The 26,046-nt window shown below is 36.7% G+C and overlaps 2 long non-coding RNA genes and 1 other non-coding gene across 3 annotated transcripts; 2 read left to right on the forward strand and 1 right to left on the reverse strand.

Annotated features, from left to right (window-relative positions):
• The first annotated feature begins 722 nt into the window (after nt 1–722).
• LOC141715328 (small nucleolar RNA R71) lies at nt 723–829 on the forward strand. Its single transcript, XR_012572094.1, has one exon. It is a non-coding gene; the product is annotated as a small nucleolar RNA R71 (small nucleolar RNA).
• A 19,736-nt stretch (nt 830–20,565) lies between these two features.
• Nucleotides 20,566–21,235, forward strand: LOC141712014 (uncharacterized). Its single transcript, XR_012571505.1, has 3 exons — nt 20,566–20,693; nt 20,796–20,865; nt 21,172–21,235. It is a non-coding gene; the product is annotated as an uncharacterized LOC141712014 (long non-coding RNA).
• Nucleotides 21,236–23,138: 1,903 nt separating this feature from the next.
• Nucleotides 23,139–25,107, reverse strand: LOC141710955 (uncharacterized). Its single transcript, XR_012571156.1, has 3 exons — nt 24,494–25,107; nt 23,809–23,929; nt 23,139–23,413 (listed from the first exon to the last, which is right to left on the reverse strand). It is a non-coding gene; the product is annotated as an uncharacterized LOC141710955 (long non-coding RNA).
• Between the last annotated feature and the right edge of the window lie 939 nt (nt 25,108–26,046).

The raw sequence follows: 26,046 nt of genomic DNA on the forward strand, positions 1-26,046 counted from the left end.
CTGGCACTTCAGTATTACTAGGAAGTGTGCCAGGTTGATGATTGAGCATTGCATTAGCTATTTGACCGATTTGATTTTCCAAGGTCTTGATAGAAACCGCCTGACTTTTACACAATAACTTAAGTTCCTCAAAATTAGCACTAGAGGGTGGAGCTGCACCTACTTGTTGAGGATATGTTTGCCTTTGAGAATACTATTGTGGTTGCTGGAATCCAGGTGGATTAAACTGTTTACTTTTTCCTTGCTGATATGGTTGCTGAATAGCATTCTGATTATTACTCCAGCTGAAATTTGGATGATTTCTGTTGTTAGGATGATAAGTAGCTGGAACAGGCTGCTGCGGTCGCTGATAATTATTCACATACTGAACAGATTCATTAACAAGAGAACACTGATCCGTAACATGAGAACCTGCACAAAGCTCACAGACCATAGCTATCTGATTGACTCCATAGGTGGCTAAAGAATCGACCTTCATAGACAGCACTTGGAGCTGCGCTGCAATAGCTATAGCTGCATCAACTTCCAAAATACCTGCTACCTTTCCAGGCATCATCCTTTGAGTTGGGTTTTGATGCTCATTTGCAGCCATCGTCTCAATCAGATTATAAGCCTCAGTATAGCTTTTGGCCCACAAGGCGCCTCCAGCTGCTGCATCGAGCATGGGCCGAGATTGGGCCCCCAAACCATTATAGAAACCAGTGATCACCATCCAATCAGGCATACCATGATGTGGACACTTTCTCAACATCTCCTTGTAGCACTCCCAAGCTTCACACATGGATTCTGTAGGCTGCTGCGCAAACTGAGTAAGACCACTCCTCATTGCCGCAGTCTTCGCCATTGGATAAAACTTCACCAAAAACTTTTGCGCAAGATCTTGCCAAGTAGTGATGGACCCAACTGGTTCAGAATGTAACCAGTCCTTAGCTTTATCCCTCAGTGAGAATGGGAAAAGCTGTTGCTTGATAGCCTCATCAGTCACACCATTATATTTGAAAATACTACAGATCTCGACAAAATTCCTTATATGCATGTCGGGGTCTTCAGTCGCAGCACCTCCGAAAGAAACAGAATTCTGCACCATATGAATAGTGCCCGGCTTGATTTCAAAGTTATTGGCATCAATAGCCGGGTGCATGATGCTAGACTGAATGTCATCAATTTTAGGCCGAGAAAAGTCCAGAAGAGCTGGATCTGTCGGAACTATACGATCACCCATTATTACTGGCTCTTTCTGCTCACTTCCTGAATCCGAATCTTCAAAATCTAATTTCTCCGGAATATCAAGAACTTCGTCTATCTCCTCAGCCGTATCTAAAGTCCTCTTGCGAGTACGAGAATGTGTTTGCATAAACGCTCGCTAGTACCTGAAACACAACCGAAAACAATAAGTAACACGTCTTAATCAATGAGTCCTAATGACCACTGATGGTAAGTACATAAACTAAACAAATACGCCGAGTCCCCGGCAGCGGCGCCAAAAACTTGTTAGGGCGGAACACGCACTAATAATACACGCAAGTATACGCGTTCGCAAGTAATATAGAATATCTTCTAGTTCGTTCCCACAGAGACTCAGACTAATTATGTTCAATTAACACTCACTCACCAATGTATAATTACTTCTCAATGTTAAGACAATAACACTTAGATTTGATTAACTAATTATTAACTACAATTAACTACGAGAATTAAGCACTTAATTGACACTTGAATTAACAATATTAAAACACACATGAGATCACAACTTCATTACTACTTCCTTCAATAGTCATTGTCATTACCCTTAGCATACAACAGTGATGATATTAATCGAACAACACGAAACTGATAAAAGCCAACTTTCATTGTATTAATACCATTCTACCAAGCATCCACAATTAAGACAGAAGTTGAATAGGCATCAATTATGTTGAGACCCTATATGTCTATAGAATTTGACAACATAACGATTTAATCACAAGTTATTCCTTATGATTACACAGGGCAAGTAAAACGGTTAGAGTTACCCACTAATCATGCATACACATACATGAACCTATGCTAGCATGGCAAGTTCTAGACCTCAAGATCCACCGTCGCTTCACAAGAGATTAACACCACTAATCAGATAACATGAAACTGATAAACGACAACTTTCGTTGCACGAGTACCCAAGCATCCACAATTAAGACAGGAGTTGAATAGGCATCACTTATATTGAGACCCTATATGTCTACAGAATTTGACAACATAACGATTTAAGCACAAGTTATTCCTTATGATTACACAGGGCAAGTAAAACGGTTAGAGTTACCCACTAATCATGCATACACATACATGAACCTATGCTAGCATGGCAAGTTCTAGACCTCAAGATCCACCGTCGCTTCACAAGAATTAACACCCTATCTTATATGTTCGTGATGCACATAAGACCAATAAGCACAACCAATACTAGATATCATACAATCATCAAACACTAAGGTATTAAACAACTAACTAAAGAATTCCATAGTAAATCCATTACGACCCCATGATTACGATTAGCCCATGATAGAACTCATCGTCATCATGGGTTCATATGGAAACATGATAATAACATACGAGAATAATTAAAACTACTTATATTAAACCAGAGTACGTCACAAGAGTAAATAGGTTCAAAGTAAAGAAAACTAGCATCCAACGTTACAAAGAAATAAAGAATCACAAGAAAATATTCTTCCTCTTCGTTGCGATGTGCTAAAACGGCCTTCTTCCTTATCTCCTCGCTACTTAATTAATACTACGATCCAACACTATGTGAAACGTCTCTGAAAACTACTTATATATGAGTCCCATAAAACCCAGCTAACTCAGAAGTTGGAAGCTTAACAGAATCAGGAGTCTAAAATAATTATTTTAAAATTCCGTACCTGCGCGAGTGGGCGCTCAGCTTCCTGAGCGGTCGCTCAGCAGAGTTGAGCGGGCACTCAGACCCCTTCTGAAAAATGCTCTATTTTTGCTCCCGTTTCTTGCTGCATTCTGCTCATATCTTTCCACTTGCAATGCCAAACACATGCCAAGGCTTATTCTTGATGAAATCTCTCTAAAAATGCAAATAATACCCTGAAATGCACAAACACTAGAAAAACGCATCAAATACACAAAATACTTGATTCCAAGACATCAATTCAAGCCATTTTAAGATGTTTTAAGTGGTAGAAAATGCCACTTACCACCCTGTTCTTCCCATGATCGCGTTGTAAGTTGAACTAGCCTTCACCACCATAAAGTCTAACATCTGTGTTGCTTGCCTAGGTTCCCGAACTATGGTTGTCGGCAACTTGATTATCCCATCCACGGGGCACTCCACTCCCGTAAATCCAAATATTGGCATATCTGTTGGGGTCAATTGAGAATCATTATAACCCATCCTTAAAAAGGTGTCATGGAGCAAGATATCCACTGAAGCACCAGTATCTACAAGGACCCTCTTTATCGGGCTATTCCCTATTATTGGTGTAATGACCAGTGGGTCGTCATGAGGAAATTTCACACCCTCTAAATCAGAATCATCGAATGTCATTGTTACTCCTGTCCTGACCCTCTTTGGGGCTTCCCCAATAATATGCATGACTTCTCTAGTATATGCTTTCCTTGAGTTCTTGGATAAACCAGCAGCAGTTGGTCCTCCAAAGATTGTGTTTATCACAGGCCCTCGGGGTCGTGGTCCTCCAAAGATTGCATTTATAACCGGTCCCCTAGGATGGGAATTCCACCCCTGATCGTCTTGGTCTCTTCTATGATCTTTAAATTTCTTTCTCCCATTTTTATTCCTATCTCTTCCTTCCCCAGTGTACTTGTTCAATATTCCTTTTCGAATGAGAAATTCTATTTCATCTTTCAATTGCCTACACTCATCGGTGTCATGCCAATATCTTTGTGAAATCTATAATATTTGCTCTTATCTAGCTTGGCAGGATCAGCCTTCAAGGGTTTAGGCCAACGGATATCTTGATCTTTCTCGATTTCCATCAAGATCCGACTTCTAGGAGCATTCAGCTTAGCGTATTCAGTGAATTTTTGGCCAGGTCCTCCCTTCTTTGGGGTTGAATCAGGGTTTTGCTCAGTTCTGGGATACTTGTCCTTAGCGATATATTCCAGATCAGTTTTCCTCTTCTTACCTCCGGTGGGCTCGTTGCTTACTACGGTCTTCCTCATACTCTCCTCCACTTTGATGTACTTCCCGACCCTATCTTGGAGCTGCAACATGCTTTCAGAAGGGCGCTTGTCCAAGGACATCTTGAAGAATTTGTCCCTAGTTCCCTGCTGAAGTGCTATCATAGCTACCTTTTCATCAAGGTCTGGGACTTTTAAAGCTTCATTTATGAAACGATTCAGGTAGTCTCTCAAGGATTCCTTCGCTCCCTGCACAATGCTCATGAGGGATACTGAACTTTTCTCATGCACTCTCCCGCTGATGAACTGCTTAATAAAAGCCTGACTTAATTCTTTGAAGGACCCAATAGAGTTCGGGGGAAATCGACTATACCATCTTTTAGCCATACCCGACAGGGTTTGAGTAAAGGCCCGACACTTAATAGCGTCATTCACGGGCTTCAACAATAGTGCATTAGAAAATGTTCAGACATGATTAGCGGGATCTCCCGTGCCATCATAAGCTTTGATAGTTTGCATCTTGAACTTCCTTGAGATATGGGCATTCATTATCTCTTCAGTGAATGGTGGAGTAGGATCATCAGGATCTCCAAGGGGAAGAAGATTGTTTGGATCAGCTCTTAGGACTACAGCCCTTCTTTGAGACGGACCATCCAGGTTTATGATTGGAGGAGGATTTCTCCCCCTAGGTGGTAGTGGGAGTCTTGGAGCCTGGTGTACCTCCAAGTCGCGCTTCATCCTTTGAATCTCAGCCTCATGAGCCTTGATTCTCTCCTGTACTTCTTGGGGATTCACCCCCCGGGTGCTCCTAGGACGTTGGTTACCATCAGCCATCGGCTCTTTGCCAGCACATCTCCTTCTTGGGGCCACTTCATCATCTGAAGATTCAGAGTCTCTCTCAGTGTAAGGACCAGAAAATTCCTGATCCTATGGGATAGGAGCAAAACCTTGTATATAGGGGGGTGTTCTCCCTCGTGCTTCACTCCGTCCAGCAAGTCCACTTCCTCCAACCTCGGGGTAAAGGGGCATCCCATAAGGGGGGTTACTGGTTACGACAGTTGAATACTAATATCCAAAGGGTCGAGAATTCACAGATGTATGTAGTTGTTGAGGTTGGGGATTCGTACCTTGAGGAGACGGGGGGATCGTTTCTTGGGTTTGAGGTTCAGTTGCCTCTAATTGGGCTCCTTCTTGGGTGGCGACATAGGTTGAATGCGGAGGTACCTCCACGGTTGATGAAATCGTTTGGGTTGTCCCCGCTGGTGTTTCTCCTTCTAGGGCGCTGCTTCCTCTCCGTGTTCTCGCCAAGGTTGTTGTTGTGCTTCCCCACAGTCGGCGCCAAATATTATGGATCAAAAACTAAGGTATAATAATTATTGTGTTGATTACTAGAGAATGTGAGCTTCAAGGCTCGATTTGACTTCTCTTGTGTTTCATGACTCGATCTGCCTTAACAAAATGCCCACGTACCTTGCTGTATGCCAAGGATCAAGTCAAAAAAATGTAGTTCTGATTGGTGGGGGTGAGACCCCTTATATAGATGTTGGAAGTCCTTGAATTGGACTAGGGTTAGGAGACTTGGTGGACAAGTCTCTGTATTAGAATGGACTTTGGAGTCCTAGGAAGTAGGAAACTGATTCCTTATCCTATTAGGTCCCTTGGCGACTAATCTACTAGGATTTATATCCTCATTGGGACTTATCTTGACAGCTGATTTATCCCTTATTAATTAATTACGAAATTAATTAATAATCAGGATTTTGGGCCGCTTCATTATTGGACCGTATCTGGTCTTAATTAATTATAACATCAATTATATTCCCAGGCTATTTTTGGGCCCTTATCAAGGACACTGGGCCTCTTCTAATGGGCTTAACTGCCGGCCCAATTTAATATAATTAATGAGATATTAATTACACAATCCGGGTTTATTTTATTCCCTATCACCTCCAGCACCATTAAAAATACAACATTAACAAATTCCATATATCGCAAAGCTAGACGGGCTATACTAGGCACCACCCAAAAAGGGTAAACAAGCATCACAGACTTGGCTAACGCACTAGTCTGAGTTTCAATCAACCATTCCTCTCAAGGCGGTTTTCTTATCTCTTATAAATGACCCATCTACCACTGAATTAGCTTCCCTAAAGCTGCAACCTTTAATATCGAATCATGAATCCTCTCTACTATTTTCATTTTTGAAGTAGCAACCAGATGAAAGACTTATATTCCTCCGGACAGTCAATTCTTGTTTACTTTCAATAACCAGGACTGTCTAATTACAAAAGCTACTGACAGCTCATTGCCTCGGGACTTCAAATGAAATTTCAGTCAAGGAATTAATGATACGGGGAGGACAAGAGAAGAAGACATAGGTATGACTGAGAGCAACCATACAAGTACATAAGATGGCCAGTCTTAGTATGGCATATCTCACAACACATACATCAGTGGCATCCCAACAAACCCTTTGTCACACAGACAAATAGTCAAATCATATGCATTGTTTGCCCCAGTCAACCGATAAAATCACCGAGGAAAAAAACAATGTTTAAAAGGAACTTCACAAATAGGGAGGGAGGAAATCTGATTTATAATGGGATCAACAGAATCCTAAGTTGCTTACTTCGGGCTTTGACTTTCTTACGGGAAAATAAGTAACTCATAAAAAGGTAAACAATTACTTTGGAAACACAATGCGTTTCAAGAAAGACGTGAAAGGTTCAGGATTATACAACATTACTGATCCCCATACTTCATGAAACTTGGCTGTCATAGCAGCCACCGACTATTATCATACTATCCAAACTCATCGAGGTCACACACTCAGTCCAGTAACATTCCTTGACATAGAAAATATGATATTTAGAAATAACGTTGGCGTCTCTTCAGCTGACACATCAAGGGCCGCTCAGAAGCTGAATTCTCTCAATCAGATTCATTTTCTCGAGAAGCAGCAGTAGTAGGGGCGTTAAGATCGGAGCTTTTTGTAAGCAATAAATCTCTATCGGACCTTACTAGTAATACGTATACGAAGGAGACATACTCTAAGCTAGGGCAGTTCCAGCAAATTTACAATAGACGTCAGGGTTACGTCTCCGAAACCCTTGACTGAACTCTTAGACTTGCTCCTCTAATTGAGTTGTTGACTTCTACCTTTATATAAACCTTCCTGCACTTTTTTAACTCTGCTCCTAACCTAAATCAGGGACTCAAAACTGTAGCTCTGATACTAACTGTGACGGTCTCAACCCCGGGGTCAGGAGTTGATGTCACCAACAACAATAATAATAAACATAATATAATCCAAATTACTAATTATACATAACCACGACCCCTTTACCAAGACCTTTTCCAGGTTTAAGTATGACTTAGGTCAACTACTACAAAACCAACTTATTACAATTTTAGCATGCTATTTTCGTTTCCAAACATTCCATTCCATTACAGGAACCATAAAACCATTCGTCCCGTTATGGGGACCCAAAACCTTTTGTTCCGTTACTGGAACCATAAAAACCACAATCAGATATGTATTGGATGTTATTTAGGGACGGCTGGTCAGGCCTCCATACAAATTATCTAGGATAGTTGGCCGGGCTATCACACAAAATGTCTAGGAAAGCTGATCGGGCTTTCATACAAAATAACCGGTTCCGCAGAGACTAGTTATATCTCTGATTAACTATGCTGGACTAATCGGTTATGAATTGCGCGCAACCGAATTAGCCACTTACGTAACGTTATCCAATATCTGATTTGTTTAATCCAGTTTCAAAATCACTTTTACCTATCTCTTGTTAAAATCAATTCTGTCACAACACACTATTCAAAACCTCTTTTCCATTTTTGATCACATTTTTAGAGATAGGTACTTTCAGAAGTTACTTTTCCCTAAAAACATATTTAAACAACATTTTCAAATACAGGTGATACGTAACATAAAACGTTTCTGTTCCCTGATGAGATTAAAACACTAGCTATTCATATATACTGAACCATAAAAGAATGGTCAGGGGTACTTCCCTTGTAGAGCTTTACAACTATCTATGTTTGACCTTGAACCGATTTGGACACTCGACTTTATTGCCTTACTATTCGACTATCCTGGATCTGACCTCAACACTCAGACCCTTCGATTGGAGCCTTGAGGAGCTTGTCAACTGATCACTAGTTTAATCTTAGTCCGACGTCAACTTTCAGGCCTTCCGATTAGAACCTACAAAGTCGAAATACCCTACGTTAAATGACCAGGTATGCTTGACATATCCTCGCTAGACACTTTACCCGTACGATAATGATTCCCAACACGTAATTATATATCTTATTATCATAATACACGCAACAATTAGGGTTCACGTTTTCGAAAATCGGTTCGGTGTTCGTTATCCAGAAAATACGTATAGTCGTCACTTTACGAAATTAGGGTTATTGGTTTTGGAAAATTACTTGCATAATGTTTTACCACGATCCACAATTAGGTTCCGTAAAATACTCATTATGATTATACAAGTATACACGTTCGACCGGTATTTCCGAGAATTATACGCTCCCGAACTTTCAAATTTTATTTTTCGAAAAATCAGGCAGCATCTCTTTTGTTTATTGGCCTACCCGTCGAAATATAAATCGACGTCTCAAACCAAATTCACAACAACAACAATCCACAGACAATCCAATTCGCCATCCAAATACCAGTACGACTCTAATAATAATATTCTACTTTTCGCTTCAAAATTAATTTTATAACTGATTTTATTTATTATTATTTATTTATATTGGGACTCAGAATCGCGTCATCACAGTCCACCGTCAGCTCATCAATGTTCATCGCTGACAGCGCTGAAATCTGTCGGTGCCCGAATAATTCAGGTGTCCAGACTGATTCCACCGATTATTACAATAATCTTCGCACAAAATAATTATTATATCATGAATATACATTCAACTAATTATTCTGCAGGAATTAACCAAACAATTCCCCAAAATATACACGGAATAAACAGTAAGGCAACTGCAGAGACACATGCGCAAATTTCCCGGAGAAATAACCGGAGAATCGGCTCAACAGATCGAACACACACAGCAACACACCCAGAACACACACACTCAATTGATACACACACAGCATGAATATATACCAACAAGTATATGCACCCAACATGCCACCAGGACAACCACTAAGCTGAGTCGGCGGCGACTCGCCGGAATAGCAAAAAAACGGCGACCGGAGAACAGATAATAGGCGGGAAAAAGGGGTAATAAGAGCGAGTAGAGGGAAGAAGGAGAGATATAGAGGGGACAAAAAGATAATCGAGAGAGAGGAGGAGAGACCGGAGGGTAGGAGAGACACAAGAAATTGAAAGTGAGGAAGATAAGGGAACACACGGCTCTATGTTTGTGCGTGTTTGGTGTTTTTGTTTTTATTTCTTTTTTTATAATACAATCAAAACATGATACCTGTAAGAACCAGGCCTGAGAATTGAACACGTAGCCAAAAAGGATAAATATAACCTTCTGGCAGCCCGGTTTAACACGAAACTCGCAATTAAAGAACCAAGTCGCGCTTAAAACAATTTCAGAACACTACCAAATTAGTCATAAAATATTATAAATATCCCGAAATTAATAAAAATATAAATTTTAAAATTTTAAAATAATTTCTGAAACGCGATTTATACCCCCTTTTATCAATTAAACGAATCGACGCGCGGATGAAATTAATCCCAAAATTTTCCAAAATAATTTTAAAAAACTCGGAATATTCCAAACTTCAATAAATATGAGTTTCATAATATTTAAAGAATTCTAGAATTAAATACGGATTTTACAAATAAATGCAATCAGAAAATCACACAGGACTAAATAATTGATGAAATATTGATTTCTAAATTTTATAAAATCATAAAAATAATTATTGTAATTATAAAACCATAAAAATAATTTCAGAGACAATCCAAATATTTATGGAAAATAAAACTGCAATAAAATCACTTTTAAAAGTGAAACAAAATCATACAATCCAATAATTAACCACGCAATTCAATCCCATACATTAGTAATCACATATACATAATAACAACGCAAAAACCCGTTGACAGAACCCATATACATATTTTATTTATTTATTTATTCAGTAATTACACATTTAAATAATACTAAAAATATACGAGTCGTTACAGTTAATTTTAAAAAAATGGTGGAGCCGAGGATACTCGAGCGACTAATGTAAATTCTTAAGCGTAGAAGCGAGCGTTGGGGTATAAATGGATAAAGTCTAGTTTCTTAAGCGACCGAGGATTAATTCTGTCTTATTTGTTATTTATAAGTTACCGGACTCATCCCTGACCCATTTCCACCCCAGATCGTTCAAGCAAGTTTTTTACCCGTATAAATATTGTTTCGACATTATATATATATATGCATTATCTTGTGATAAGTGCATGATTGTTATTAGCAAAAATCTTGCGATATATTGTTGCATGTATATGTTGGGAAGCATGTCAATATGATATATATATATATATATATATATATATATATAACTACTATTCGAATAAGGTTTATTCGATAATTTTGATTAATAATCAAATATTATTTCGATTATTAAAATAAAGATTTTACTTTTGTATAAATATATCTTTTGTTAATTATTATTCATTTTAAGTATTAGTTTCAAAACTTTTACTTCATTTATTTTTATAAAAGCTATTCTTGTTGGAATATTATTTAAAGAATAATATTCTGATATTTTTCTATTATTTTGGAACTGATTTATTTCGGAATATTATTTAGAGAATAATACTTAGATATTTTTCTAATATTTTGGAACTGATATATTTTATTTCAAACTTTTACTTCAAACGTTTTCAAAAATATTTTCGAGTCTTCAAAACGATCGTAAAAGTTAGAGCGGATCCCAAAAACCCGTTTTCAAATTTAAGATCTTCCTTTCGAAGGGGAATTAAATACTCGCTCAAAATCTGAGGGATCCGGCTCTGTGATATATTTTTATATTTGCAACAGGGTTGTTGATTTGATAATAGAGTCTTTGGTTACTTTCCCAACATTCGGGAAGTAAGCCCAGTCAAAATGTGTCGGCATACCTGAAATGGGCTCAGTTGTAGTTCATCAAAGTGAAATGGGCTCAGGGGCAGTCCATCAATGCGTAAGAGGCCGGGTAACAGTCCAGCATAAGGTCCTAATGCGGCCAGGGTGATGACGAGTGGAGAATTTATCTATCTACCAGTAGCGAAGTAACATGATTGATATCTTTGCCTGATCAGCAAGATATCGTGGTTTATGCCAAGGTTTTCCTCCTTCTAAATTACTGGGTAATACAACTCTTTTTACATTTTTCATAACAGGGGTTTTCAAGGAGTGTATGAAAGAGATGTATATTTACATATATATATATATACATATGAGCATAATTAAGTATCTCGCAACTTCATTTCTTTTTTTGATATTGCAAAGATGGTCATTATACAATTCTTATCTTATAACTTCATCTTTAAACACATATATAGTATATGATCATCTTATGCCTGATAGATCTTCAGGAAGTTATCTAGTAAGATACCTTGAATTATTAAAAACTATATGTTATATTAGGAGCTGTATCACTCACTCTTGCTTCATTTCTTCATCACACAACAACAGTTAGGAAGGATGGCCAGACTCAAGCAGACCCAGCGCAAGAGCGGGGGAAGCGTCCCGCGTCTACTCACTGATATTTTAGCCTCCATTGCTGCAAAGGTAGATCTATCTGTAGTTTAGGCATTCAGCTTTTGGAAATCAAATTATGTATAATTATAACTTGTGTTGGATAATGGCAAAGAACTGTAAACTTATTAAGTAATCATCACTACAGGAAAATGGTCAATAAACATCAGTTCTGCACCGATATCTAAAAATTTAAAAACTGATGTCTAGGTGGGTGTAGAGATAAGTCAAAGTTTTTCACATCAGTTTTTACTCATAAACTGATGTCTATTTATCTATGACACATCGATTTCAAAACCATACCGATGTCTGTAGTATTTTACGACATCACTACACCAAAATCTCATTCACACAACTGTCATGAGACAACGGTTCAAAATATACCCGTTGTCCCAAAAAATCAAACCACGGGGTTTTCTTCGCTATGAAAAAACAGTTGTCTTGCTTTCCATCCAACAACGTTTATAGAGGTTTTTGCACACTATTGTCTAAGCTTTTCGATTTGACTTATTTAGACAACTGTGATTTCATGGACTGTTGTTTATGACTATTTTAAACAAGCGTGAACCAATGTTGTATGTCCAAAAACTCATTCTATCTTAAGACAACTGTTATTTTACGAGCTGTTGTTTGTAACCCTTTTACATAATGTTGCATGCATGTTGTATGTACAAAAATTCATTCCATCTTAAGACAACAGTTTTTGACAAGTCCGTTGTCTAATTTAGACAATGGTTTACTAAAACTGATATCTTAGACTCTATCAAACAATGGATTTAAAATACCATTGTAGAAAGCAAAGTTCATAGACAATGGTTATTAACATTATGGGATAATAGAGGTTCATACAACAGTTTATTGATTAGCAAAAGAAACCGTTGTCTATACAGCAAAGATGGAAAAAAAAATTGACTTGCACATATTACATATCCCAACCCTGCTGTACACAAACCAACAATAAGATGTCCAATCTGAATAAACCCAAACCAACAGATATAATACCATAAATCAGCCAAAGGTCCAACCAACAACAAACTAGAGATCCTCAATCAAAATTGTAAGCCATTCCTCAAAATTGGCAAACCATACACTTTCAATTAAACAAGACAGAGATTTCAAATTACATTGTTCCATATATACAAGACAGAGTTGTTTAGTAGTGAATATTACAATGAAAATGGAAACACAATCCTTGTTTACTGCCTTTGGTAACATGCATGCTGCTTAGCCATAATTTTGCACGCCTTGACAACCGCCGTATGCTGGTAATTCTGCATAAACACAAAAACAAGTGATCAACATTAATTTGCACAAGTTTGATGTGGAAAATTTTATAATTTATCCTCTGCAGTAGATAACATATCTCCAAGCCCTGTTTCTGTAGTAGAAGCTAGCCATACTTGTATGTCCGCCGAATGATTATTTTTGCTATGATAAAATCATCATCTATTATAAGAAGAGCATCAACCAGCAGCATTCACAAATTGAAAACTCAGTCAACTAGATGATGATTTTATCACGGCAAAAGTAATCTCATCAAGGGGTTCACGAGCAGTACACATGGATAATGGGAGCTTCACCTACAAAAAGAATAAAGTGAGCGGTACATGGACTCAAGTATCTATAAATAATTATATATATTACCACTATGGAAGTTGAATCCATTCTTCTTCCTCTCGCATATAGCTAGTATTTTCATCGTCCAGTTCATCAACATTCGGGAACACGGGCAACTGCAGCTCATTCTCAAGTTCTATTTCTACAGAGCCTTCATTTTCATCATCACAGTGGTCATAAAAGTTCTTTTCCGGGACTTTCAACACCACAGACCAAAATTTTTCAAGAGTATCATCAATGTAGCAAACTTGCTTAACATGTTTCCCTAGAACAAAAGGATCATTTGAAAATCCTAATTTATTTAAATTAACCAATGTATATCCCAACTCATCAACCTTAACCCCTTTGTTCATATCTACCCAATTGCAACGAAATATAGGGACTCTAAAATTATTATAGTCTAGCTCCCATATACTTGTTATAACTCCATAATAGGTATGTGAAGTATGTTCAACAGATTTAAATTTTTCGGAAAGCATTAATGTATCTGCAACAACACAAACACCACTACACTGTACTTGTCTATTATTATCACGCTCCTTGGTGCTATAAATAACCCCGCTGATTTTATAACCACTAAACGTAGGAACATTCTTGTTAGGCCCTTCTGCCATCCACCTTATATCATCACCTATGCTATTATGGTCATGGAGCAATTCCGTCTCAATCTGTACAATAAAAAAAAAATTAAACAATTTTTTTAGGTCTGTGTTTTTATTTTTTATTGGATGTCTTCGACTTCTTATATTACTTGTCTGTATTGTTTTTAATCAGGACTACGTAACAAGGTAATAAACACATAAATAAAACTTACCTTTTTCCTGAACCATTCGGGAAATTGTTCATTCTGCTTGGTTTTTAGCCACACCTCGTCATTTTCATGCTGCTGGTATCTTAGCATTAAAGATGCCATATGTTCACTACAAGTAAAATCAATTGCTTCAATATATTTACCGAATTGCAGATAATGAGAAAATAACAAAATGCACACACACACACATATGTTAGTAACTTACATTAGCAATTAGTAACTAATTAAGCTTATCACAAACCCAAATTCCCAATGTGCATCACTTCAAACAATTAATTGCAGAGGTGACTAATTAAGATTATGACTAACTAATTAAACAATTAACTAATTAAGATTATGACTAACTAATTAAACAATTAACTAATTAAGATTATGACTAACTAATTAAACAATTAACTATTAAGCTTATCACTTCAAACAATTAATTGCAGAGGTGAGCTTGTGTTAGAGCTTAAACCACTGAAACAATGGAGGAACCCTAAAACACTAAAAAGATAATTTAGGTTACGGATTTACCTAAAATGGAGGTCTCTGCGATGGAGGTCGAGGTTCGATGGGGGAGGTTGAGCTTGAGGTCGAGGTGCGATGGAGGAGGTGCGAAGCAGCTTGAGGTCGAGGTCGAGCTTGAGGTCGAGGTCGATGGAGGTTCGAGGAGGTCGAGGTGCGATGGAGCCTCCACGAATCACGATGGAGAGTACAGGAGGGGATAAGATGAGGAGTAATGAATGACCTAATTTTGACTTCAATTATTATGTTCTCATTCAGACATAACAAAGCTCAATGATTGGGTTGTTAAAATTTTAAATAATCCTTAAATTATGTCCAAGAATGTCAAAATCAATTAAATCCAAATAAAAATCGACTTATGGATAGTCATTTACAAATTTTATCGATGTTAATATCGACTTATTGTAGTCATGTACAAATTTTATCGGAAAATAATCAACTCTTCTTGTTCGTCTTTTTAACAGAAATCCGGTAAAAGCTGTAGTCCCTGACACGGGTACTACTACCCAGTTGACTTAATTAATTTCTGAAATGGATTTGTCAACGATCCAACCGTACGGATGTTAATATCGACTTATTGTAGTCATGTACAAATTTTATCGGAAAATAATCAACTCTTCTTGTTCGTCTTTTTAACAGAAATCCGGTAAAAGCTGTAGTCCCTGACACGGGTACTACTACCCAGTTGACTTAATTAATTTCTGAAATGGATTTGTCAACGATCCAACCGTACGGATGTTAATATCGACTTATTGTAGTCATGTACAAATTTTATCGGAAAATAATCAACTCTTCTTGTTCGTCTTTTTAACAGAAATCCGGTAAAAGCTGTAGTCCCTGACACGGGTACTACTACCCAGTTGACTTAATTAATTTCTGAAATGGATTTGTCAACGATCCAACCGTACGGATGTTAATATCGACTTAGTGTAGTCATGTACAGATTTTATCGGAAAATAATCAACTCTTCGTGTTCGTCTTTTTAACAGAAATCCGGTAAAAGCTGTAGTCCCTGACACGGGTACTACTACCCAGTTGACTTAATTAATTTATAAAATGGATTTGTCAACGATCCAACCGTACGGATGTTAATATCGACTTAGTGTAGTCATGTACAGATTTTATCGGAAAATAATCAACTCTTCTTGTTCGTCTTTTTAACAGAAATCCGGTAAAAGCTGTAGTCCCTGACACGGGTACTACTACCCAATTGACTTAATTAATTTATAAAATGGATTTGTCAACGATCCAACCGTATGGATGTTAATATCGACTTAGTGTAGTCATGTACAGATTTTATCGGAAAATAATCAACTCTTCTTGTTCGTCTTTTTAACAGAAATCCGGTAAAAGCTGTAGTCCCTGACACGGGTACTACTACCCAGTTGACTTAATTAATTTCTGAAATGGATTTGTCAACGATCCAACCGTACGGATGTTAATATCGACTTATTGTAGTCATGTACAAATTTTATCGGAAAATAATCAACTCTTCTTGTTCGTCTTTTTAATAGAAATCCGGTAAAAGCTGTAGTCCCTGACACGGGTACTACTACCCAGTTGACTTAATTAATTTATAAAATGGATTTGTCAACGATCCAACCGTACGGATGTTAATATCGACTTAGTGTAGTCATGTACAGATTTTATCGGAAAATATAAGATGTTTAAAATAAAGTCATCTTTTTAACGAAACACTGAACCGAATAAAAATCTTCTAATCGAAATTATTAACTAAACAATTGTAACAAAGTATGTCTAACAACAGTTTTTCAGACAAGATAATTTAATTTTTAAAAATTAAAATATATTAAAAGACATTACATACCGTTAGATTGAGGTACTATCTCAAATCAGCACCGTTCATTTGATTTTTCATTTCCCCCCAATCAAAAATTGTCTCCCACCTTGGCTTCGCGGTGTTTACTTTACCAGTTTACATTCACAATTTCATTTTTCATTTTCATTTTATCACACGCGACAACGGCGATCACAGGCGACAACGGCGATCACAGGCGACAACGGCGATTACTCAACCTAGCATCACACGCGACAAGGGCGATTACTCAACCGTTTCGATTTTGAGTCCCCGATTTCATGTATTTAGGGGTTGTGGGTTTCGATTTTGAGAAATGCATTTTGTGGATTTTGAATATATGATGCTGCTTGTGGGTGTTGATTTTGTGGGTTTTCACTATGCTTGTGGGGTTTTGAATATATGATGCTGCTTGTGGGTGTAGATTTTGTTGATTTTTTGGGTTTTCACTATGCTTGTGGGGTGTTCTATGCTTGTGGGGTGTTCTATTTTGTTGATTTTGTGGTTTTCACTATGCTTGTGGGTGTTGATTTTGTATTTTCACTATGCTTGTGAGTCCCTGATTTCATGTGTTCTATGTTTCACTCTAGATTTTAGTGTTCCTCTAAATACACTCTGCATATACACTCAGCATCCCTGATTTTAGTGTTTCACTATGCTTGATTTTAATGTTTCACTTAAGATTTTGTGGATTTTTATCCACATTGCCTCTGTTTGATTCACGGAACACATAAACACATTGCCTCTGTTTGAGTATATATGTTTCGTGCATATATGCGAAGTCCTTTTAGATATATGACAGCTCATTTTACATGTTCTATATTATGTGACTCTGAAATTTGGTTTTTCTTCCATATACATTTGATACATGTGTTTTAAACTTTAGTTTTTGTTTGGTGTATAGATAATGGCCACTCCGAAAAAGAAAAGTGAGTCAAAGAAGACAGAATTGAACACAAGAAAGTCACCGAGAACAGGGCCAAAGAAGAAAGAGCTTAAAAGGTCCAGGTCTTCATCCCACCCAACTACCATGAATGTGATCAGGGCTTTACGAAAGACCAGGTCCTTAAACAACCAGACCCCTGCTATGACCCCCACCCCATCCACTTCTTCCCCAAAGTCTGTGAAGAAGAAGCCTATATCTGAAATCTTACAGAAAAAAATTTCCAAAAATAAGAAGAAAAAAGTGAAACCTGTTACCACCCCGAACAACAATGAAGGACTAAAACTACTCAAGCGAGGTTGTGTAACGATGCATAGAATTGTGAGACGAAAGATCCAGAGGTATAAACTTAATGTGTCTTTTAATGGAAAGGGAGAGCCGTATGGTCCTGAAGCGGCAGAAATGCAATCCTATATTGGGGTTTTGGCAAGAACCAAAGCACCAATCTGGCATGATAGTTGGAAATGTGTTCCCGATGAGACAAAGAACAAGCTTTGGGAGTGTGTTCTGGTAAAACAAACTCAAATAATTATGTATCTTTCATTATATGTTCATTACTTATGTATCTGATATCTTTTTAATTTCTTATGTATGTAGCTGGGTTTCATTTTACCTCCGTCTGCGAAAAAGTTGGTTTTACGTTCCGCTGGTCAGAAATGGAGGGAGTTCAAAAGTCGACTGACCACAAATTACATTCTCCCTTATCGAGATCAACCTGAAGTGTTGGCCTATCCTCCTGCAGATTTCTCTTTCATAGAAAAATCGCATTGGGATATATTTGTTGCTGATCGCACGTCACCTGAGTTTTTGGTATGTTTCCAGTTAGCATTATGACATACTTATTTCTAGTTAGCATTAAAACATACTTGTTGTTTCTAGTTTTTGGTATTTAATTAATATTGATTTCATAACCACATTCGTGCTTCTTATGCAGAAATGTCATGATGATGCTATACAAAGAAGGATGCTGAGTGTATATCCACATCGGATGTCTCGAAAAGGTTATGCTAACCTCGAGAATGAATGGGTGCGTAATAGTGAAATGACATAGTTATTATTCTAATACAAACTAATTTGTCTAACATATTTATACTATTATACTTTCCTGATCATATACATGTGAATGCAGTATCAATCTCATCCAGATGAAGAGGAAGTTGATCGGTCGTCAACCTGGGTCCTAGCAAGGACAAAGATGGTAAATTTTTAGGAAAAATTGTTGAAGATAAAGCAACGGAAATTGTAAGTTATATATTAATTTTTGTCTTAATTAATTGAAAGTATATGGTACTTAATTATGTTAGTCTTTTACATGGAAATAGCTCAGACTGTGATAATATGGTACACTTAATATTTTAGGAAAAATTGAAAAAGGAGGTTAAGGAAGGGAAACTAATAGCTGAAGGTGTTGATGATGTTTTAACACTCGCGCTCGGTAAGCCTGAGCATGGTGGACGGGTCCGTGGACAAGGTGTTCATGTAAAGCAGTCGGTTTATTTTGATCTTCCAAGGCAAAAAAAAGCTAGAACAATGGATGAAAAGATACAGGAAAGAGTTCAGAGGTACTTGGCAGAGGAGACTCCAAAAATAATTAAAGCGAGAGATGATTTTTGGGCTGCTGAAATGGAAAAGCTGAGGGCAGAGATCTTGAAAAGGCCCGTACAACAAGAATGTACTCCAACGCATCCTTCCCAACAAGCAAGCTGTCACTCTAACGGCGGGGTTGATGTTGATGCAGCTGTAAACCATCCTGCTACACCTACAACTGCAAAGAATTTATTTCCTGTTCAACAGGAGGGAGGTGGTCTGAAAATTCAAAAGATTGAAAGTTTGTTTGTTGATTTAGGGGTGGATCCTGAGGATGCTCAGAGGTTGGATGGCAAGGATGAAAGTTGTAGAATTGTTTTTGAGGAAGACAGATGTGAAGAAGTTAAAGTGAATGCTCCGGATAATTCTGTTTGTAAATTGGCTCTTGGATCGCTCAGCAACATTGTAGCTTGTGCGAAGATTGATGAAGTTGTTGTTGTTGAAGGAGAGGAGACAATCCATGGAGTCAGACTTGGGGAAGAGAATGCAAGAGTGTCAATCACTCAAGTCATTCAAGGAGATGCTAAGATTCCATATCCCATCGGTGACGAGATTTTGACCGTGGAACAAGCCATGGGAACTTTTATTGCATGGCCAAGAAACTTGATAACAATGAGGAACAATAGCACTTCCAATGTTTTGTCAGCTCCGAAGGTAAAAATATTTAGAATAGCACTATATAGCTAGAATGTTTTTATTTAGTATTTTCTTTCTTACTATTTTCATGTGTATTTTCTGCAGAAAGCCAAGAAAAAGGGAAAAAAGAAGACTTATAAATTAGTCGCTGATGTTGAACCAGAGCTTGTTGTTGAGATGGGTGCAAATTACCCATCTGCATTAAATCATTTGTGGACATGGGCAAAGGGTGCCTTAGCTGATGAACGAACGGTTTCTTTTCAACTATCCCAAGAAGCCTTTGGCTCTACAAAAAAGATGGCCATTTACTTATCAGATATATATTCGGTGTGCTCTGGAGGTGAAATGTCGGGGTCTGTGATCGTCCTTTTTATTCAGTAAGTTTCTCCATAATTTTTTTTTTAATATCTCATAGTTAGTCTGTGGCTCCAGAAACGATTTTTTTTTAATCTCTCATATTTTTATATGTAGCTCCATAAACGAATACGTCAAAAAAAATAAGATGACCAACATGATCAAGTTCGTAGATCCCACCACAATTGGTGCCATTGGCTGTGGTAATGCAGGGCAGAGGTCGCGTGCACTCGCTGCACGATTTAAGAATGCTAAGAAAGGGCAATACTTTCTTATGCCTTACAATGACGTGTAAGTTTTAATCCAAGAGCTAGCTAGTTAGACATTCTCATATAATGTTTTAGCTAAACAGGATCACATGCCTTTTTAAATTGATTTTTTTTGGAGCTTCTAAGTTTCAATTTTTATGACAAGGCTTCAATTCATTCATGTTTGTGTAGGAACCATTGGAATTTAACTGTTGCAAATCCTGAGGCAGAGGTTGTCTACCACATGGACCCTCTAAAACGTCGAATCGCTAATGTGGAATGGCTGGATGTTGTCGACAAGTAAGATTCAGCTTCTAAAATATCTGTATGGAGTCTTGAACTTTGATAGACCACGCATTTTTCAGTTGCTTAATGGTTTTGCTGGTATTATTTTGGTTGTAGTGCCATTAAAATTTACAAAGAGGATCTCAACAAGGTTGTCAAGAAGAAAATTTTGTGGGAGAACATGGCGGTAATAATCAATTCTCATCATATTTTTTCTATGCTATTAAGGATATTGTAATTAAATAATTATTTCTTACATCTCAGTTAGTTGATATTGTAATTAAATAATTATTTGTTACATCTCAGCTAGTTGTTAAGGATAGAAGTTAGTTAGATTAATGCTTGTATATAAACACTACTGCACTCATAGTTTAGAGACTTATTTTTTACATTCACCAAATCTGTTTTGTATAGTTATCTCTCTGCAATATACATACAAGAGCTTCTTTCTCTCCAATTCACAGCTTTTGTAATGCATTTTTAATTAATCCAGGGAGTTCCAGTGCAGTCAGGAACCAAGGATTGTGGCCTGTTTGTGATGCGCTATATGAAGGAGATTGTTCAGGACAAAGAACTTGAGTTTGCTGCTAAGGTGAGATTTTCACTTTGGGTTTTCCCATTGACTTATACTCTTACTCGTACAGTACTTAATTGTATGACTTATGTAAAATTTTGGGTTATTTTTCAGTGGATGCGCAGATCAAACTTGGTTTACACTGATGATGACATTAACGAGATCCGCTGTGATTTTGCAAAATATTTCATGAAACGCCATGCAATCTAGGTTCCAAATTTGTGGTCTTTTGTTTGAACTAGTAGTCGGATTTGAACTTTAAATTATGCAGTTGGTCATGGTGATGCACTTTTTGGTCCAATCCAAACAGAATTGTCGGTAGATTGATAGATTTGTCTCAATCTATTAGTAGATTGCATGGTCAATCTATATATATTGTGCTCAATCTATCTATATTGCCCGGTTCTTGTTCTAGTGTTGTAGGATTGTTGGATTGGTTGTGTTTGGTGGATTTATATTAGATGTTTGGTGGATATATATATATATATTGGCTTGTTCTAGGATTGTTGGATTGATATGTGTTTGGTGGATTTATATATATTGGCTTGTTCTTGTTCTAGCTAGTTCTAAGTTTGTTGGTTTGGTGAATTTATATATATTGGCTTGTTCTTGTTCTAGCTAGTTCTAGGTTTGTTGGTTTGGTGGATTTTGATTTTTTTGTGATTGGTAGTTAGTTCTCGGTTTGTTCGTTTGGTGGATTCATTTTTGGTGGATTCATTTTTGGGATTTAGTTTTTAGAAAACAGGTGGTTTGGATGAAATCAGGATTTTATATGCAAAATTTTATATACAACAGATGATTGTGTTCTCAATCAAAAACAGCCATTGTACCAAACTAATTGGAACAACACTGTAACATTGTTTTAACAGTTGACTAAAGCTCTATTCACAACACTTTAAAACATGGTAATATTGTGTCTATCATGTTCACATAACGACAAAATATACGATGGTGTTATCTCAAGGATAACACTACAATATGCTTTAAACAAAAAATGTGGTCTAAAGAGCATTAAGATGGCAGTTAACATAACTTAGTATTAAAATACTATCACAAACCATTGTTTGAAATAGCTCCTTACAATATTTACCTAAAACTGTTGTATAAGACAGCATAAAATAACAGTATTAACCTAAAACTGTTGTGGTTAGCCTTTCAAACAACATTATATACGACGCTGTTGTCTCAAGGGGTGCACTACAATAGGAGTTAAACAAAAAATGTGGTCTAAAGAGCTTTAAAATGGCCGTTAACCACAACTCATTATTGGAAATACATTTCACAAACCGATGTTTGAAAGACTTCCTTACAATACTCTGGCTCAAGGTGTTGTCTAAGACATCATAACATAACTGTATTGTCCTAAACCTATTGTGGTTAGCCTTTCAAACAACAATCAACAAACTACCCGTTGTTTGACAAATAATATATAGAAATTTTGCACTCTTAGTTGACAGTAATACACCGTTGTCTTCTTGAGGAAAACCGTTGCAGGTAAACTGTTCCAACAATACAGTCTTTTATACAACCTGTTGTTGAATGACAGTTTCGGTAACAGTTATGAACCTGTTGTGTCTGTAGCTTCTAGTAATGGTTCGATGCACTGTTGTCTGATCGAAATCACACGGCTCCTCAATAGACGACCAAAAATTTTGACATCAAACAACGGTGAAAAACGGTTGTAGGATCATGTTTTTCTTGTAGTGCATCAGTTCTCCTTTGGAACCGATGTTATATACTCCTTTTCACTTCAGTGTATAACCGATGTGAAACAACCCCATGATGTGTCAGAATAGACATCGGTTTGTAACTGATATCTTAAAGGCACAATCTGATGTATTATTATTGTGATGTGTTATATACATTTATTATGTGCCTAAAAAATTACCAAAAAATACGAAAAACAAATTTTTACAAAAAGCTTTCAGATTGCCATAAATATCACCAAACTAAGCAATTCAAAATGTTCTGCAATTTATAATTCAACATCCCATAATGTATACATTCTTCTTGAAACAACCAAAAGTATGCCTTATTTGCTAAATCGGATGCATGGTGAAGCCTAAAAGAAAGCAACAGGTGGAATCTTATCACCTCAACCCAATTTTCTGCAACTTCTTCTTTTCCGTCTTTTGTGATGAGCTGTTTGAATAGTCCATATCTATATGTACAAAAAAAGAACTTAGTATCCCTGGGCGCCACAGGACTAAAAGCATATTTCGCCAGTGGAATGCAGCATAAGCAACATGAATATACAAAATGACTGTTGAATTTCACGAACAATGTCATAAAGTTAATAAAATGCTTCTGGTTTATCTCAGAAGAGATGGACACTATGAAGACTTACCGTAAACTCTGATAAGCATGTATGTCAATTATAAGATACAAGAAGATGATAATCATGGACGATGAGTGTTATATCCTCCTCTGATTGCAATATTTTATGGTGCAGTTTACATTGAGAGTTAGATCAGTTTGATCTGAGATATATCAACCAGGAGAATAAAATAACTAATGACAAATTATTATTTAAATAAAGATATATGAAAGGCATACCTATTTAAGAAGTAATATATAACAGGCTTGCTAAGTAATGCTTCTCTCTTGATGCTTCTTCAGAAGTATTTGCCTCCAAGCTCCAAATCTCTTGTAGTGAAAATAAACAATTTGCAACCACCTAAAATGAATAAAAATTTAGAAGGTAGAAGGGTATATTGACAAAGAATTAGTAAAGCAATTCCCCAGAGGAGCAAAACAGCAAAAGTAATTCAATTTATGAAATAGAAAGATTATAAATTCAGTTGATGTTTCTCAAAATTTAAAACATTTTAGTAAATTACTTTAATTTGCAAGTGATGAGGCAATTAAAAGTATCAAGATTTTAAACTTGACTTGTATTATGGGGCGTGGGGGTCTTTAAACAGTTGACACTAGTGTGATCTAGGTTTTATGAAAATTCCCGCACAAAACAAGTACGTACTAGCAAAGAAGAAGGCCGTTGGAGCTAATTTAAGGACAATTTCAAAATTCATTGTTTTGCTGCATTTATAACATAGGCAGGTAGTCGTCTCTTTTTCTTGTTAATTCAAGCATGTTCATTTCGTATCATATATCAACAATAGGCATAACAAAGATCAATAGATCACTATAGTAGAACCTCCTAATCATCCATGGCACATACTACTATAAATCAGTTATACACTTCTATATTGATTTAGATTAATAATAGATAAAATCTGACCTGAGCATCTTGTTCATGAAGCATCAAATGTTTCAGTATGGCAGGGAAATACTAAGTTCTTTATGACCACGGAATGTAATACTGCAGATCAGAAAAACTTAACCGACCAGCCAAATGAAGGAAGTACCCCAAAAAGAGAGTGACACGAAAGCACAAGCGTAACATCACAACATAATCATAGAACACTCGCTTTCACCTTTTTCGAATAACGACATCATGGTTCCTGTGACGCGGAACAGAGACGAATTCAACATACTTAAAGTTTTTTTCTTTTTTATTCCCTAGATGTCAATGAAGCCAGGTTACTTATTATATTGTCCTAAATAATTAAAGAGATGACTGATGAGTATACCTATATTCATGGCAGGTGGAAATGCAAATTGAAGTAGAAGGACAACCTAGTACAAGGGGTCTGCATGAACCAATTATCAGAGAGACAAGTGGGATGGCTCCATTCCTGCATGTGGTCAAGTATATGTTTGAACTATAACTCAACAACATAAAGAACAAGAGTACGCTAAACTAAAAAATTTCCTCATAGCATGAGCAGTATGAGTAATATATAGTATCACCATAGTTCTCCTCAAGTCCCTTTCAGATGATTATAACCAGAAGTCCAGAACCTAATCACCTAAAAATATTATATGTAACCACAAGAAATAATTTAATAGTACATACACTCAAGAAACAAAGTACTAAGAGGTTTATTTGCATATATTTCTTGAACTTCAAGTTTGCGTTTTATGTTACAACGTGAATGTTAATTTCTAATTAACTTAGAGCTGTTAACTACTCTAAATTACTTTCAAAGTACTAAAAATTGATGCAAGAGACCTTATATCATACTGGAATAAAGAAAAGAAATGTCAGTTGAGTTTTACCTACAGTGTTTAGATGTTTCCGTCCATCAGGGCTGAGTATATTGATATTGTTCAGCGCAAGAAATGATCCAAGAGCAGTGAGCAGAAGCACCTTGAGCACCGGCATTGAAGCAGCAAAAAAAAAGGCTGAAAAGCCCCATTTGGCAATCCAACCACTTCACTTGATCTTTTCTGAGTATGGTTAAGCTGTAACCTTTCAAGTCTCAGCGTATTGTGACCTTCAAATTTGTATTTTCACTTCCCAAACAGTCATAATTTGATTCACATCATAATATATCAAAGGTTCTTATGAACACAAGGAATTTAAAAATTAAAACAACTGCAGAATAATGCAGCTATATCCCACATTAATCAATCTAGCATTGTATATAATCTAACACATAAGTGGTATATATTAGTATTGTGAATTGTGATCAACTCAGTGGAAATTTCATCATCTGAAACGACTTACTATTATAATAAATTTAGAGACTTACAAGAACAAAAAAGCAAGCAACAAGATAACCGACAACCAAAGCAAGCGCATCAAACAAGAAAGCACAAACAAGCCAACAAGAAAGCACAAACAAGCCAACAAGAAAGCACAAACAAGCCCGTAAACAACAACAAACAAACAATCTGTTAAAAATAGAAGTGTTATGGATTAAAAACTAATATATATAATTGCTGTAT

This window comes from Apium graveolens, chromosome 3, assembly GCF_009905375.1.
Source record: "Apium graveolens cultivar Ventura chromosome 3, ASM990537v1, whole genome shotgun sequence".
Taxonomy (NCBI): Eukaryota; Viridiplantae; Streptophyta; class Magnoliopsida; order Apiales; family Apiaceae; genus Apium; species Apium graveolens.